A 16,960-nucleotide genomic window follows, 5' to 3' on the forward strand; every position below is an offset into this window, starting at 1 on the left:
CACGTTCCAGATACTGAGCTAGACACCAGGGCTATAACAATGAAGTTCCTACCTCAAGAAATTTACAGTGTTCCTCAGGGACAGCATATAGGTGACATGTGCACTTTTGTTTTTTAATCCCATGTTCACGAAAAATATCACACCACATTCTTTCCTGCGGAGCCTAGACAAGGCTTCTCCTCAACACAAGCCTGAAAGCAGCTACTACTGGTTAAAATGTGTATGTCTGGAGGATGACTTAGTTAATCCTCACAACAGTGCTATTATGTAGATATTATACCCATTTCACAAGATGAGGAAATGGAAACTTAAGAGATACTTAGAAACTTGACTAGATCATGTAGTTTAGTACCTGGCAGAGCCAGAATTAAGCCTAGCTCTCTGACTACAAAGCCCATATATTATATATTTGTTAATGGGCTCTGGCAAGTTGGTGGGAAGATGTGGAAGTGAATAAGGCATTGACCCTCCCCTGAGGGGCCTTAATCTAGCCAAGGAGGAAGTCAGATAAACAAATCATAACAATAACGAAACAGCTTTCATAGAGAGCTATATAGTGTGTTAAGGAGACACAACTGTTGTGTACATACTTAACATTAGAAGAATTTTAGTGAGACAGAAAATTCCGTTAGACATTTGCACTCAGTTGACAGCAATGGGTTTTGTTTTGTTTGTTTGTTTTTTGGTTCCATAGGCTCCTTCTGGTTGTCTAATTCACATGGTGGTATTAGCCACCCAAAATATGCTAAAACTCTTGGAATCATTGTTCTTCTTTCTTCCTCCAAGTCAATCAACTAACTCCTGAAATTTGTTTAATTTTCTAAATGTTATTGTGGTTGTTAGGTGCCGTCGAGTCAGAGTGACCCTGTGCACAACAGAATGAAACACTGCCCGGTCCTGCGCCATCCTTACAATCGTTATGCTTAAGCTCATTGTTGCAGCCATTGTGTCAAACCACCTCGTTAAGGGTCTTCCTTTTTTCACTAACCCTGTATTTGCCAAGCATGATGTCCTTCTTCAGGGACTGATCCCTCCTGACAATGTGTGCAAAGTATGTAAGATGCAGTCTCGCCATCCTTGCTTCTAAGGACCATTCTGGTTCCACTTCTTCCAAGACAGATTTGTTCCTTCTTTTGGCAGTCCATGGCATATTCAATATTCTTCGCCAACACCACAATTCAAAGGCGTCAACTCCTCTTTGGTCTTCCTTATTCATTGTCCAGCTTTCACATGCATATGATGTGACTGAAAATACCTTGGCTTGATCAGGTGCACCTTAGTCTTCAAGGTGACATCTTTGTTTTTCAACACTTTAATGAGGTTCTTTGCAGCAGATTTACCCAATGCAATGCATCTTTTGATTTCTTGACTGCTGCTTCCATGGCTGTTGATTGTAGATCCAAGTAAAATAAAATCCTTGACAACTTCAATCTTTTCTCCGTTTATCATGATGTTGCTCATTGGTCCAGCTGAGAGGATTTTTGTTTTCTTTATGTTGAGGTGCAATCCATACTGAGGGCTGTGGCCTCTGATCTTCATTAGTAAGTGCTTCAAGTCCTCTTCACTTTCAGCAAGTAAGGTTGTGTCACCTCCATAACGCAGGTTGTTAGTGAGTCTTCCTCCAATCCTGATGCCCCATTCTTCTTCATATAGCCCAGCTTCTTGGATTATTTGCTCAGCATACAGATTAAATAGGTATGGTGAAAGGATACAACCTTGATGCACACCTTTCCTGACTTTAAACCAATCAGTATCCCCTCATTCTGTCCGAACAACTGCCTCTTGGTCTATGTTAAGATTCCTCATGAACACAATTAAGTGTTCTGGAATTCCCATTCCTTGCAATGTTATCCATAATTTGTTATGATCCACACAGTCAAATGCCTTTGCATAGTCAATAAAACACAGGTAAACATCATTCTGGTATTCTCTGCTTTCAGCCAGGGTCCATCTGACATCAGCAATGATATCCCTGGTTCCACATCCTTTTCTGAAACCGGCCTGAATTTCTGGCAGTTCCCAGTTGATACACTGCTGCAGCTGTTTCTGAATGATCTTCAGCAAAATTTTGCTTGCCTGTGATATTAATGATATTGTTCTATAATTTCTGCATTTGGTTGGATCACCTTTCTTGAGAATAGGCATAAATATGGACCTCTTCCAGTCAGTTGGCCAGGAAGCTGTCTTCCATATTTCTTGGCATAAACGAGTGAGCACCTCCAGGGCTGCATCTGTTTGTTGAAACATTTCAACTGATATTCCATCCATTCCTGAAGCCTTGTTTTTTGTCAATGCCTTCAGAGCAGCTTGGACTTCTTCCTTTAGTACCATGGGTTCCTGATCATATGCTACCTCTTGAAATGGTTGAACATCGACTAATTCTTTTTGGTATAATGACTGTGTATTCCTTCCATCTTCTTTTGATGCTCCCTGCATCGTTTAATAATTTCCCCATAGAATCCTTCACTATTGCAACTTGAGGCTTGAATTTTTTCCTCAGTTCTTTCAGCTGAAGGAACACCAAGCGTGTTCTTCCCTTTTGGTTTTCTATCTCCAGCTCTTTGCACATGTCATTATAATTCTTTACTTTGTCTTCTCGAGGTGCCCCTTGAAATCTTCTGTTCAGTTCTTTTACTTCATCATTTCTTCCTTTTGCTTTAGCTGCTCGACGTTCATGAGCAAGTTGCAGAGTCTCCTCTGACATCCATCTTGGTTTTTTCTTACTTTCCTGTCTTTTTAATGACCTTCTGCTTTCTTCATGTACGATGTCCTTGATGTCATTCCGCAACTCGTCTGGTCTTCAGTCACTAGTGTTTGATGTATCAAATCTATTCTTGAGATGGTCTCTAAATTCTGGTGGGATATACTCAAGGTCATATTTTTGCTCTCATGGACTTGCTCCGCTGACCCTATACTTTACCAAGCATGATTTTGCTCTGATTTTCTTCAGTTTCAGTTTGAACTTGCATATGAGCAGTTGATGGTGTGTTCCACAGTCAGCCCCTGGCCTTGTTCTGATAGATGATATTGAGCTTTTCCATCGTCTCTTTCCACAGATGTGGTCAATTTGATTCCTCTGTGTTCCATCTGGCAAGGTCCATGTGTATAGTTGCCATTTATGTTGGTGAAAGAAGGTATTTGCAATGAAGAAGTCATTGGTCTTGCAAAATTCTATCATTCGATCTCCGGCATTGTTTCTATCACCAAGGCCAAATTTTCCAACTACCGATCCTTCTTTTTTGTTTCCAACTTTCACATTCCAATCACCAGTAATTATCAACACATCCTGATTGCATGTCCAGTCAATTTCAGACTGCAGCAGCTGATTAAAATCTTTTATCTCTTCATCTTCGGCCTTAGTGGTTGGTGCGTACATTTGAATAATAGTCGTATTTACTGGTCTTCCTTGTAGGCATATGGATATTATCCTATCACTGACAGTGTTGTACTTCAGGATAGATCTTGAAATGTTCTTTTTGACAATGAATGCAACACCATTTCTCTTCATGTTCTCATTCCCAGCATAGTAGAGTATATGATTGATTAAAATGGCCAATACCAGTCTATTTCATCTCACTAATGCCTAGGATATCAATGTTTATGCAACACAGAAGCCCCCATCTGTCTGTCAGTTTGTCGTACTGTGGGGGCTTGTGTGTTGCTGTGATGCTGGAAGCTATTTTCTAAAAATATATTATGTATTACTGTTTTCTCAATCACTAATGTTATTACTCTAATTTGAGTTCTCACCATCTTTCACTTAAAGCGCTACAACTGTCTCCTCAAATCCTTTCTGGTACAAGGCAGGTGTATCAGTCAGGATTCAATCAGAGAAACAGTACCAATAGCAGAATAAATCCAATATACATGGATTTATAATAGAAAATTGGCTTATGCAGTTGTGGGAGCTGGCTAAGAAATCTCCTTAAGGCTGTTGTATCCACAGCTGATGCTGCAGCTTGAAGTCCACAGGGCTTCAAGGGCAGATCACGAGCAGGCTGGGACCCAAAAGCAACCCATGCTCTTTCTTGTCTTTGGCCTTGGTGAGTTGGGTATTCTGCAGAAGCAGGGGTCCTTTGTTACAGAGCTAAACTCACACACCTGACCCAGGAGTCAGAGATGCTGAAGGATGATCCAAGGGAAGGTAGAGCAGTGCAGGCCCAGCTGCTTCTTTACCCCAACGAGGTGAATTAGCAATAAGCAACAACCCGTATAAGCTACAAAATGGGTGCTGCTTCCTTTCTGCCTCCCTAATCTCCCAGTAATCTCCCCTGTGGCCTACCCTAGGCAGAGATATACAAGAATGGGGATTCTGGGAAACGTAGGTTAGTCTACCCAGTATGACCCATTACAAAGCCATCACAGCAGAGTGTAATTAAAGTAAACAGAGCATTAACTAGCTCTCTTTTCTCCATCAGGTCCACTTCAAATCCGTTTTCCACAAAAAATACAAGAGTACTGCAAATGAAATGCAGAGCTGGGCAAGAAGTCCAGGAAAATGGTAACCCGACATAACTCTTACCTTCTCTACCAACTAAGACAAATAGCTGCCGGGCCCTACATGTGGCTAGCTGGGTGGAAGTGAGGCCATGGAATATGTAGGAGTCTTGAAAAAGACTTTGTTGTTATGTACGCTTGAATTGATTCCGACTCATAGAGACACTATCCCGAGGAGTGGCTGGTGGCTTTGAACTGTGACCTTTCGGCCTTTCAGTTAGCACCCAAGCACTTAACCATTGCACCACCAGGGCTCCCTTGAAGAAGAATATGCTGGCTTTTTCCCCCTGTGGTACAGATAAGTACTTAGGGACTAGAATTGGATTCCTGGGGGAAAATTTATACAGCTGCAAGTTCTGAGAAGAGGTTGAAGCACAGAATGTGGTTCATCTCCCCAGAAGTAGCTGATTGGCTGGCAGAGTCCTCCATACACCTGAGGCTAGGAAATATAAGGAGACCAGGAAGCAGGGGAATAGTGGTCAGCCTTCTTCAATAACACTGACCCACAGGAGAGCAATTATTTTGCCTTCTTCCACTCTAAGACCTATGTCCCAATGAATAAGTAATTCATCTGAGAAGGATGAGAATCCAAAGAGAGAAAATTTTTTTATGAAAGACTTTCTAAAGTTAAATTTATTCTGTGAGAAAGAGTTCAGTTGATCAACTGAAAGGGAAGAAGATTGGGTCTGACCCATCTGTTCTGTTGAGACCCAAAACAGTGACCTGGAAGATCAAATACACCTACCCCTCACATATTGACTATCTCGTTACCCAACATTTCACATTTACCACAATAGTACAAACTCTGTTGTTGTTGTTAGGTGCCCTCGAGTTGGCTCCAACTCATAGTGACCCTAAAACCACAGAACGAAACGCTGTTCGGTCCCGTGCCATCCTCACAATCGTGGCTATGCTTGAGCCCATTGTTGCAGCCACTGTGTCAATCCATCTTGTTGAGGGTCTTCCTCTTCTCCGCTGACCCTATACTTTACCAAGCATGATGTCCTTCTCTAGGGACTGATCCCTTCTGAAAATATGTCCAGTACAAACTCTACTATCCCACTATTTTGTGCATCAGCAAGGTGGCTGGCATGGTGGCAACAGCTGCTGAGCAGCCCCTCCTTCCACGGGGTTCTCCAGGTGACCTTCAGGAAGCTAGGCCATGCTACCCTGCGCCCTTTGCTCCCTTCCGACGGGGAGGAGGGGTGGATACCTCATCCAGCTGCCCTGCAGGCAGGCCTCCTCCTCTGGGTAGGCCTTCAGGAGGACACACAGGCAGCATCAAGCCAGCTTAGCTAGTGCTTGTTTTGGGTTCCCAGCTCCTATGCAGCCTGAGGCCCTGTAGCTCAAAATTGCTGTGGGGTGGAAAGGGCAGAAAGAAAGAGGCATCAGAGAGGGTGTTTGGAAGAAAGGTGTGTTAGTTTAATGATATCCCAAAGTGAGCTGAACTGGGCCTGAACCCTCCGCCTCTGTGGGGCTTGTTGTGAGCCATGCTCCCAGCACCCTCAAATGAAGCCCTGAGCCTTGGTAACTCCTGAGGCGCAGAGAGCAGAGCAGGCTCTGAGATCTTGAAGAAGGGCTTGCAGGGATGAGAGTGGAGTCCTGGAGGCAGCTCTGCTAGGGAAGCTCTGACCCAACACAGAAGGAAGGTGAAGTCGTTAAGCTGTGGGCCATCCAATCATACAGCCTGGCTTTATCCAGCTTTTTCTCCTCCAAGCCTCCTTCTCCACAGATGAATAATCCATAACTGGAGTCATCACAGTTCCATAAATCTTAGCTGTTATTATTTCTGTGATCATATTTTCTAAATAAAAAATCGGACAAATGGATAGTCTGAAATCAGAAAAAAACATCCTCCATTTTCACATACCAGTGATTTTCATGTAATGGCCTGGTCTTTGCAACCTAACCATGTCCATAACTGAGGAGTAGGTGAAAGAAATACAGCGAAACCTGTGAGAGCCAGAACTGTACAGGACTGCCTTGTTTTTCCAGGTCTTGCAAGTGTTCCACCTTTATAGGGCACAGTTTTACCGCTTTTCTATCACTCTTTTTAGTGGAAAATGTTTGAGTTTTCCTTCTCTGACAGGTTTTGGGCTTACACAAGTTCTGGCTTTCATAGAGTTTACTGTATTTAAAAGCATAAAGCAAAATATAAAAAGATAGGAACTATAGTGTTAAAGATAAGAGACCTGGGGGATAGATGCCAAATACCTAACATGCAAGTAATGTATGTGTCAGAATATATAGATGGAGGAGGTATAATAAATAGGTCAAAAATTAAAGAAAAATTTCCTGATCTAAGAAAAGACCCATGTCTTTAGATTAAGAGGTTCACAAGCTTGTGCTAGACATACAGTTAGGCTTGTTCTGGTTCAGAACTCTTAGAAATAAATTTTTTTAAATCTTAAAATCTTTCAGGTAGAAAGTAGTTACGCACAAAGAAAAAAATCATACTGGGTTTATCAAACTTCTCATTTGTAAAACTGAAATCTAGAAAAGAGTAGAATAGCATTAATGTATTACTCAGTAAGAAGAGCTATGACCTAGGATTCCTATGCCCAAACCAAGATACCATTCCATTAGAGTGAAAAAATAATTATTTGCAGTTATTCAAGAATTCAGAGTATATCCCTGCATACCCCATCTCAGCATCTGCAGAAAATACATAAAGAAGGATTTTAACCAAGCAACAAATTGAACAGACTGAAGGTGGAGAATATGAAAAAAATGAAGAAACATTGGTGAGCAATGATCTTTGCTGTGTACGTGTATATACATTACCTATTTAAATAATAATTCCAGTATTACTTAAACTGTTACACACATGGATAGACAAAGATAGAACGTTCACCAATTATTATTGTGAAACCATCATAACTTTAATACTTTTGGGGGCCATGGAAATGCACTACTCAATCTCCTGCTGCAGGGAGCATGGATGGATATAGTCCCTAGCACAAGTAATGACTCAGTTGTTGAAGATTTCACCGGAATATGTCCCAGTAGAGGGAAAAGCTCTTATATGCGCAATGGTTCTGGCGTTTGAACAATATGGAGAAAACAGCGACTGTAAAGACAGCAGAGTCAGCTGTTTTATGCAAAGGGATAATGAAAAGCCAAGAGCCATTTACAAACAGTAAATGGCTAAATGTGATAGCCAGGAGGATTCCTTGGTAGCTTAAAAAGAGTCCCTTATCTCCTGCAAGTGAAAGAATAGACACAGCTGAGGAACAGACACAGGATTTGATGGTAAGAGTTGCAGAGCACCAGAGATATCTAAATGCTTAGCAGAGGCTGGTCTGCTATTCTAAGATCAGGGCTCTTGTTGGGAAAACCTGGAATGGAGCTATCGGGTTGGATGCTCTTGTGGAGTTTGACTCTGCATACACACTCTCTGCACCTGAATTCTCAGAGTTTACAAAAGTGGTCCAGCCCTTCCTAATAAAATGGGACTTCCCCCATGTGGGAAGATGCTAAAAGGCCTCTCCCTTAGAAGACACCAAGTGCTTCCCTCAGGAGATGCCTTCACCTCCTCTTCTGATAGCCAGCTCTATAAAAAAACGACCGATTGCCATGGAGTTGATTCGGACTCATGGTGACTCCTGTGTGTTATAGAGTAGAACAGCTCCTAGGGTTTTCTTGGCCATAATCTTTACAGAAGCAGATTGCCAGGCCTTTCTTCTATAGTGTCACTGAGTGGGTTCAAACTTCCAACACTTTGTTTGGCAGCAAAGCACAAGCCATTTGCGCCACCTAGGGACCTTGAACCAGCCCTGTAATGAGGGTTAAATCCAGGTTACCTGATTGGGAATGTGCTGGCCTGAAAAAGGAAAAAAAGATATTATTCACTGACGGAACTACAAAAATTAGCTATCGAATACCCGCAGGATCCAGGGGAGTGCCCATGGTATTAGGGTTTCCAAAGCTGTAATCTTTATGGAAGCAGACTGCCACATCTTTCTCCCATGAAGTGGCTGGTAGGTTCAAACCGCCAACCTTTCAGTTAGCAGCCAAGCATTTAACTGCATTTTGAACACCATTAGGCACAGAGTCTGAGTTCATACTGAACACCTGGAGACCCAGAGCATCATCACGGTCCTCCTGTAGAATAGGGCCTTAAGGGCACCAAGTAAATGGAGGCCTGGACAAATTCTGGTTTACTATGGGACCACTAAGTCTGCAGACTCACCAACTCAACAGGGCCATTTCCCTGCTATCGGAGTAGTTGGTATTGTTATACTTGGCAGTTGGAATAACCCTAACATTATGTCCTTGGCCTATGAGTTAAGAGCTATGATAGTTAGAAAAGCCAAGGAGAAGCCTCTGAAGTTGCTTCCCTCCTCCAAACAAGACAGTTAATTAAGAAACAATATTGAATTCTGGGAATGGCAGAGGTTAGTGCCAACATTAAAAATATAAGGATGCAGGAGTGGGCATGCCTATCATTTTTTCATTTAATTATTCTGTTTGATCCCTGCAGAAACAGGAGACAGCCTGGAGAATGAATGTAAACTACTGAAAGCTCAACCTATTAGTAGCCCCGATTGCTGCTACTCTGTGAGATGTACTATTGTTTCAAGAGGGGATTAATTAGCCAGGTACATGGTATGCAGCCACTGATTTGGTTAATGTCCTCTTTTATATTCCAGTTAGAAAACAGGATCATAAACATTTCACATACACATGGAATGGACAGTATTCATTTACAGTTTTGCCCCAAGGTTATGTTAATGCTGTTGTCCTCTGTCATAATAGAGTCTGTTATGGATTGAGTTGTGTCCCCCAAAAAGTTATGTTGAAGTCCTAACCCTTGTACCTGTAAATATGACCCTGTGTGGAAATAGGTGTTTCCTTTTGTTATGTCAACAAGGTCATGCCAGAGTAGAAAAAAGTGGGTAGTAAACCTGATCCCTTCTGAAGAGTGTCTTATAAAGGAGAGTACAAAGACACACAGGCAAACAGGAAGGTGCCCTGTAAAGATGAAGACAGATGCCTCTACAAGCCCAGGAATGCCCAGGATTGCTGTCAGTTACTAGAAGCTAAAAAAGACAAAGAAGGACCTTCCCCTAGAGCCAGTGCCCTGAATTCAACTTCTAGCCTCCAGAAAAAATCCTGTTCTTTAAAGCCACCCAATTGTGGTATTTTTTGTTATGGCAGCACTAGGAAACTAAGACAGAGTCTGAAGAGATGTGTAACACCTGGACATTTCACAGAACACCACATGGATTCATTCTATCAATGACAGCATGTTGAGCTTGCTGGAAGAGAAAGGTGTGGCTAATATGCTGGAGGCCTTGGCAGAACACATATTCATAGGGCGAGAGATACACCCTATGAAGATTCAGGGACCTGCCACTTCAGTGAAGTTTTTAGGGATCCAGTGGTCAAGGACATGCTGGTATATCTCCTCCTGGGTAAAAGATAAATTGCTGCATCTTGCACCCCCTATCACAAAGAAGGAAGCACCATCTCTCTGGGTACTGGAGGACATATTCAACACCTAGAATATTGCTCTAATCCATATACTGAGTGATTTGGAAGGCTGCCAGCTTTTGAGTAGGGCCCAGAGCAGGAAAGGGCTCTGCAGCAGATCCAGGCTGCAAGCAAGCTGCCCTGTTGCTTGGACCATATACCCTCCAAGCCCTATGCTGTTGGAGGAGTAAAAGTGGTGGGAAAATATGCAGTGTGGAGTTTATGGCAAGCTCCAGTGAGAATCACAATGCAGTGCCCTAGGATTCTGAAGCAAGACCAAATCATCTGCAGCCTTTTGAGAAACAACTTCTAACATGTGGCTGACCACAGTAGAGAAGGAACACATGACCATGGAACACCAAGTGATCATGCAACCAGCCAATTATACAATGAATTCTGTTGGACTCAACAAGTCATAAACCCAGTTAGGCCAAACAGCACTGTACTGTATGATGCAAGTGGTAATCTGGGATCGAGCCTGAGCAGGACCAGAGGGCATGAGCAAGCTGAATGAGCAGCAACACAGGCCCCCATGTCACCCATCACAGTTGTACCAGTGTCCGCCCCCCAAGTTGCACCTGAGGCTATATGAGGGAATCCTATATGACCAGCTGAAGAAAGAAGAAAAAGCCTAAGTTTTGTTTACAGGTGAAACAGCTTGATAGGGGAATGCAAGCAGAAAATAAATGGCAGCTGCATTATAGACACATTCAGTGGTGGCTTTGAAAGACAATGGAGAGGGAAAATCTTCTCAATGAGCATAACTATGATAGGTGGACCTACTCATCTACATTGTAATGAAGGAGAAGTTGGCGTGATGTACAAATGAATATAGATTTCTGTGCAGAGATAATTGCCTGGCCATCATATCAGGGGCACAGAAGGAAAAAGGCTGGAGAAATGGGGAAAAGGAGGTCCAGCGAGAAGCTTGTGGACTGACATACAGAAATAGGCACAAAATGTGAAGATATTTGTGTCACTTGTCAATGCCCTACCAAGAAAGCATCCACCATGGAAGACACATGAACAACCATGTAGACAAAAAGGACTCAGCCAGTTGAATTGAGACAGGCTTCATCATTGGTAGCCCCACAAGAGGCATGATAAACATGTGAACAGAGTGGCCATGTGGCAGAAATGAGGTTACATATGGGCCCAGCAGCATGAAATACCACTTACCAAGGTCAATTAAGCTACTGATGCCTCTGAAAATCTAGCCTGTCAGCAACAGAAACCAATGCTGAGTGCTCAGTAAGGCACTGTTCTTCAAGGAGAGCAACCAACCACTTGGTGACAGGTAGACTTCATTTGGCCAGTTCCACCCTAGGAGAATCAGCAGTTCAACCTCACAGGGATAGATACATTTTCTGGGTATGTGTTTACATTTCCTCCTTGCATAACCTCAAGCTCATGGAATGCCTTAATTAATAGGCATAAAACCCCACACAATTTAACATCTGATCAGGAGACCTACTTTACAGGAAAAAGGGCATAGGCTAATGGAATCCACTGGCTGTGTCACATATTGCACCATCTAGAAGCAGCTGGCTTCACTGAGTACTGGAACAAATTACTGAAGGCAGAGCTGAAACCAGGGTCTAGGAACTAAGGGGTGGAAGCAAGAGTGGCTCTACTTACAATCACTCCAATGGGAGACACTGTCTGTTTTCTCTGCGACTCTCCATGAGTAGAGGTTCTCGTCCCTAAAGATGGTACACTCTTGCCAGAGGACACATCAAAAATACCATTAAACTACAGGCTATCGCTCTCACTGGAGCACTTTGGCTCCTTGTGTCCTGACACCAACAGATGAGCAGAGTCACTATTTTGGCAGGAATAACTGACCCTGATCAGCGAGAGGAGACAGAGATGCTTTTACATAATAGGGATAGAGAGGAATATATGTAGAATCCAGGTGACCCACTTTATTGTACCTTTAAAGAAAAAAAATATGATCATACCAAACACTGCAAAAGCATGTGATAAAATGTAACAATCATGCCCATTTGCAAATTTAATGTAAAATAGAAATATAATTAAATATAAAAGCCAGTTGCTGTCCCATTGACTGCAACTCAAGGCAACCCCATATGTGTCAGAGTAGAATTGCATATAGAGTTTTCAAAGGCTGTGACCTTTCAGAAGTAGATCACGAGGCTTTTCTTCTGAGGCACCTCTGAGTGGATTTGAACTGCCAGCCTTTCGGTTGGTAGCCAAGTGCTTAACCATTTGTGCCACCCAGGGCAGGAATTGAATCAATAGCAACCGGTAAATATAACAAAACTATCAAATTGAACAGGAATTGTTAACGTTTCCAAGGGCTGCCATAACAAATTGCCACAAATTGGGTGACTTAAAACAACAAAAATTTATTCTCTCACAGTTCTGAAAGCTAGAAGTCCAAAAGCAAGGTGTTAGCAGGGCCATGCTCCCTCTGAAGACTCTAGGGAAGAATCCTTCCTTGCTTCTTCCTAGCTTTTGGTGGCTCCCAGCAATCATTGGTGTTCCTTGGCTTGTAGCTGCATCGCTCCAATCTCTGCCTCCATCATCACATGGCCTTCTTCCCTTTATGTATGTTTTTCTGTGTGTCCTCTCCTCTTTGTGTAAGAATACATGTCATTGGATTTAGGACCCTAGTAGAGTATGACCTCATCTTAACATAACTAATCTTATTTAGAAAGACCCTATTTCCAAATAAGGTCACAGACTAAGTTTCTAGACAGACATGAATTTTGAGGGTATACTATTCAACCCACTACAAACATCAAATCCATTTCCATGAAAATCAGAAACTTGACCTGAACTCCTTGCCATCCCTATTATTCTCCTGGGTGTTCTAACAAGTGCAATAAAGCAATTTAATAACTGAATAAACTTTGGAAAAGATGAGATAAAATGATTTCTTTTTTGCTGACTACATTATTGTATATTTTTGCTAATGATATATACTGTATAATAACTTCCCTGCCCACCCACCCCACCCCCCAAAAAAGACTCAGAATAAAAGGTACTGTTATTTTGTGCTGTCGAGTTGATTCCAACTCATAGTGACCCTATAGGATGGAGTAGAACTGCCCCATAGGGTTTCCTAGGCTATAATCTTTATGGGAGCAGATCACCAGGTCTTTTCTCTCAAGGAGCTGCTGGTGGATTTGAACCACCAACCTTCTGGTTAGCAGCCAAGTACCTAACCATTGTACCACTAGGGCTTAGTAAAAAGATTTGATAAGGTGGTTGAATAAAGAACAAAGATAACTCAGGAAAAGGAAATAATATCTATCTACATTAGCAAAAAAAATAACAAGTTATTTAGAAATCAATTGAAGCTGGCCTATGTAAGAAAAACTGTAAAATCATCTTGAAGGGTGTTGTGGATTGAATGTGTCCCACAAAAAGATATATTGACTTACTCCTGTACCAATGACTATGACCTTGTCTGGAGAAATAAGGTTTTTCTGTAGAAATGTTATCAGTGAAGTTAATGAAACCATACCTGAGTAGGGGGGGTCCTAATCTTAATTCTTTCTGAGTGTCATTTTATAAAATAGAAGGATAGACACAGAAGGTAAGTTACACACAGGAAGAAGACAGCATTTGAGGATTCCTCTGTAAGCCAAGGAACACCAAGAAACACCTAGGGCTGTCAAAACAAGAACCTTGCCCTAGAGCCAACAGAGAGAGAAGCATAGCCATGGTAAAGCCCTGAATTCAGACTTCTGGCTTCCAGACTGGGATAAAATAAATTTCTGTTCTACAAAACCCTCCAATTTATGATATTTTGATATGGCAGACCTAGGAAACTAAGGCAAAAGGCAAAATCCAAACAAATGGAAAGACATACGGTCTTAAATGGGAAAATAATACAAACAGCAAATTCTCCCAAAATAAATATATAAATTTAATGCAATTACAGTTAGAATCACAATAGAATAGAAGATTAGAAAACACCATACAGCATATTGTTGTTGTTAGTTGCCATCGAATCAGCTCTGATGGAGCAAAAAGTTGCCTGGTCCTGTGCCATCTTAATGATCATTTACATGTTTGAGGTCATTGGTGGGGCTTATTGTGTCAATCCACCTCATTGAGGGCTTTCCTTGTTTTCACTGACCCTCTACTTTACCAAACACGATGTCCACTTCTAGTGATTAGTCTTTTCTGATGACATGTCCAAAGTAAGCAAGTAAGACCTTGCCATCCTCACTTCTAAGGAGAATTTTGGTTAAAAATCTACACTAGGGGGAGTACCTTTCCACATGTGATCTGTTGTTGTTAGGTGCCGGTGAGCCAATTCCAACTCATAGCGACCCTATGAACAAAAAATGAAACACTGCCCAGTCCCGTGCCATTCTCACAATCACTGCTTTGTTTGAACCCATTGTTGCAGCCACTATGTCAATCCATCTTGTTAAGAGACTTCCTCTTTTTCACTGACCCTCTACCAAGCATGATCTCCTTCTCCCAGGACTGGCCCCTCCTGATAGCATGTCCAAAGTACATGAGACAAAGTCTCACCATCCTCGCTTCCAAGGAGCACTCTGGCTGTACTTCTTCCAAGACAGACTTGTTTGTTCTTCTGGCAGTCCATGGTATATTCAATGTTTTTCACCAACACCATAATTCAAAGGCATCAATTCTTCTGTCTTCCTTATTCATTGTCCAGCTTTCGCATGCATATGAAGTGATTGAGAATACCATGGGTCAGTCTCACCTTAGTCCTCAAAGTGACATCTTTGCCTTTAAATAGTTCAAAGAGGTCTCTCTTAATTATCTAGTGCTGATATAACAGAAATACCACAAGTAGGTGGCTTTAACAAAGAGAAATTTATTCTCTTACAATCTATGAGGCTAGAAGTCTGGATTCAGGGTGCCAGCTCCAGGGGAAGGCTTTCTCTCTCTGTTGGCTCTGGGGGAAAGTCCCCATCATCAGTCTTCCCCTAGTTTAGGAGCTTCTCAACACAGGGATCCAGGGTCCAAAGGACGTGCTCTGCTCCTGGCACTACTTTCTTGGTGGCAGAAGGTCCCCTTGTCTCTCTGCTCCCTTCTCCTTTTTATCTCAAAAGAGACTCAAGATACAACCTAATCTTGTAGATGTCGTTAAGTGAAAACCCAGAAATAGATTCCATTATACATGAGAATATATGAAAGTAGTGGTATTTAAACTCAGTGGGAAAGAGTGGCTTATTTAATAACAATATTTTGGTGACTCAGTTGGTTATCTTCTGGAACAAAATAAAATCAAATTCAGATAAATTAAAGACATATACTAAAAACTGAAATAATAAAAAATTTTCAAGAATATCTAGGAGACTATGCAATCTAGAGGGAGTGAACTCATTCTTACTTATGACTGTAAACTGAAAAAGTTTTTTGAAAAAGAGGCTCCAACGTGTAAATAGCCTGCAATAAGAAAAAAAAAAAAATGAATAAACTGAAAATAAATTATTTTTCTTATACACTTCAGAGAATGGAGATCACAAGGAAAATGACCTCCCTGAAATTTGGAGAGAAAGATGAATACAGATATTCACAGCCACAATCAGCTTACTTAAAGCAGAAGCCACCGGAATCATAACCTGGTAAAAACCAAACCAAACCCGTTGCCATTGAGTCGATTGTGACTCATAATCTGGTAGGAACACTTAAATGGTAATTTTGATGAATTAGTGGAGGCCGAGTGTGGACTGAAAAATTTCTGGGAGCCCAGTCTTAGGGGACTCCAAAACTTTTACAGAGTTTTCCTTCAAGAACTGTATCAGGTTCTTATAATAAATATCCAAGAAAAACCACTTATGTTTCAGACAGTGGGAAGGGAAAATAACGGTCCTGCAATAAAACTGATGCACTCTCCATAACAAAGGCTTCTCTACAAGGGAAATTACTGTAATTTACTAAGCCTTATCTACTTGGGAAAAGACCAGTTAGCCAACTCCAGACCCCTTCAGCTTTCCTGTCTCACCTAAGAGGAGGAGAAAAAAAAAAAAAGATAAGAATCACTTCTAAAGGTCCCGGCTCAGGGACTCAGGCCCACTAAAACCAAAAACCAAACCCATTGCCATCGAGTCAATTCCACCTCATAGCGACCCCATAGTACAGAGCAGAACTGCCCCACAGGGTTTCCAAGGAGTGGCTGGTGGATTCGAACTGCTGACTTTTTGGTTAGCAGCCTGAGCTCTTAACCACTGTACCACCAGGACTCCACAGGCTCAATAAGAGACTCAGATTTAATCTTAAAATTATGTAATGTTTCCCCTCTCCTACACATTACCAGCACATCAACAGGGCTCCAGTATAATAACTGGAATTACAACTGAAATAGCCGCAAGAGACTTTTTTTTTTTTTAATTTTTATTGTGCTCTAAGTGAAAGTGAAAGTTTACAAATCAAGTCAGTCTCTCACACAAAAACTTAAATACACCTTGCTGCATACTCCCAGTTGCTCTCCCCCTAAAAAGACAGCACGCTCCCTCCCTCCACTCTGTCTTTTCATGTCTATTTCGCCAGCTTCTAACCCCCTCTACCCTCTTATCTCCCCTCCAGGCAGGAGATTCCAACACAGTCTCAAGTGTCAAAACCTGATCCAAGAAGCTCACTCCTCACCAGCATCCCTCTCCAACCCATTGTCCAGGCAAACCCTGCCTGAAGAGTTGGCTTTGGGATTGGTTCCTATTCTGGGCCAACAGAAGGTCTGGGGGCCATGAACACCAGGGTCCTTCCAGTCTCAGTCAGACCATTAAGTCCGGTCATTTTATGAGACTTTGGGGTCTGCATCCCACTGCTCTCCTGCATCCTCAGGGGTTCTCTGTTGTGTTCCCTGTCAGGACAGTCATTGGTTGTAGCTGAGCACCATTTAGCTCTTCTGGTCTCAGGCTGATGTAGTCTCTGGTTTATGTGGCCCTTTCTGTCTCTTGGGCTCATAATTACCTTGTGTCCTTGGTGTTCTTCATTCTCCTTTGATCCAGGTGGGTTGAGACCAATTGATGCATCT

The 16,960-nt window shown here is 42.1% G+C and overlaps 1 long non-coding RNA gene across 2 annotated transcripts in view; it reads left to right on the forward strand.

Moving 5' to 3' along the window:
• LOC126076918 (uncharacterized) overlaps positions 1 to 15,606 on the forward strand; it is a 34,361-nt gene extending 18,755 nt beyond the window's left edge. Inside the window, exons 2-3 of one of the 2 annotated variants that reach the window (XR_007517620.1) lie at positions 4,419 to 4,501; positions 15,437 to 15,606. This is a non-coding gene — a long non-coding RNA (uncharacterized LOC126076918). Of the gene's footprint in view, positions 1 to 4,418; positions 4,502 to 7,106; positions 7,204 to 15,436 lie in introns of those variants that run through there. The other variant, XR_007517621.1, reaches the window with a different exon arrangement.
• The last annotated feature ends 1,354 nt before the right edge of the window (positions 15,607 to 16,960 follow it).

Source organism: Elephas maximus, chromosome 5 (assembly GCF_024166365.1).
Source record: "Elephas maximus indicus isolate mEleMax1 chromosome 5, mEleMax1 primary haplotype, whole genome shotgun sequence".
Classification (NCBI taxonomy): Eukaryota; Metazoa; Chordata; class Mammalia; order Proboscidea; family Elephantidae; genus Elephas; species Elephas maximus.